We start from the raw sequence: 1638 nt of genomic DNA, 5'->3' as shown, positions 1-1638 counted from the left end.
AGTGTTTGTACTTTGGAATGAAAGTTACTAACACAGGTGATGTTTGTACTCTGGTGTGAAAGTTACACACACAAGCAGTGTTTGTACTTTGGTATGAAAGTTACTAACACAAATGATGTTTGTACTCTGTTCTGAAAGTTACTAACACAGGTGATGTTTGTACTCTGGTGTGAAAGTTACTAACACAGGTGATGTTTGTACTCTGGTGTGAAAGTTACTCACACAGGCAGTGTTTGTAATTTGGTATGAAAGTTACTAACACAGGTAGTGTTTGTACTTTAGTGACAACGTTACTAATACAGGTGATGTTTGTACTCTGGTGGGAAAGTTACTCACACAAGCAGTGTTTGTACTTTGGTATGAAAGTTACTAACACAGGCAGTGTTTGTACTTGGGTGTGAAAGTTACTAACACAGGCAGTGTGTATACTTTGGTGTGAAAGTTACTAACACAGGTGATGTTTGTACTTTGGTGTGAAAGTTACTAACACAGGCAGTGTTTGTACTTTGGTATGAAAGTTACTAACACAAGCAGTGTTTGTACTTTGGTGTGAAAGTTACTAACACAGGTGATGTTTGTACTTTGGTGTGAAAGTTACTAACACAGGCAGTGTTTGTACTTTGGTATGAAAGTTACTAACACAGGTAGTGTTTGTACTTTGGTATGAAAGTTACTAACACAGGTAGTGTTTGTACTTTGGTGACAACGTTACTAAAATGTGGGAGTATCTAGTTTGGTGTTTAACTTATTAACAGATGTAGAGTCTGTACTTTGATGTAGAAATTAGATTTGTCTTGATGTAATTAAACCCTGAGGAGACTGAGTCTTTAAGAAAGTCGATCCTTTTATTTACATCAGTCATTTATTTTAACTATCTATTACTCCTTATATATACTCATCATTTCTACACTTACACTGCCCAGATCTCGTGCTTCAAGGCGCCAACAGAAGGCAATCAATGAAATGTGACTTAGCTTTCAGTCAACATTCTGGTCACAATTTATGCCTGCAACAGTGCACTGATATTGATCAGAAACACAGTCACAAAATGGTGAAACAAAACTGGAAAATTATTTTACTAAATACAGCGAGTAGTATTATACACACTAAATATAAATATCTATTATGTATGTGTACAACTTAAATATTCCATACCTACTACATATTAGTCTAGTAGTAATTTAATTTCCACAAATTGTTTCATTTCAAACCTAAGACCATTACAACAAGCCTATAAACTTGTACATATTTATACTTTCTGTTGTGAATGTATTTACTTATAGACGTTAATCAGTTGTATTATACATCTTTATCTCATTATCCTTTCTGTTGGGAATGTATTTACTTATAAACGTTAATCAGTTGTATTATACATCTTTATCTCATTATCCTTTCTGTTGGGAATGTATTTACTTATAGACGTTAACCAGTTGTATTATACATCTTTATCTCATTATCCTTTCTGTTGGGAATGTATTTACTTATAGACGTTAATCAGTTGTATTATACATCTTTATCTCATTATCCTTTCTGTTGGGAATGTATTTACTTATAGACGTTAATCAGTTGGATTATACATCTTTATCTCATTATCCTTTCTGTTGGGAATGTATTTACTTATGGACGTTAATCAGTTGG

This window comes from Limulus polyphemus, unplaced genomic scaffold (assembly GCF_000517525.1).
Source record: "Limulus polyphemus unplaced genomic scaffold, Limulus_polyphemus-2.1.2 Scaffold5859, whole genome shotgun sequence".
NCBI lineage: Eukaryota > Metazoa > Arthropoda > Merostomata > Xiphosura > Limulidae > Limulus > Limulus polyphemus.
Note: the sequence above shows the minus strand (reverse complement) of the source record.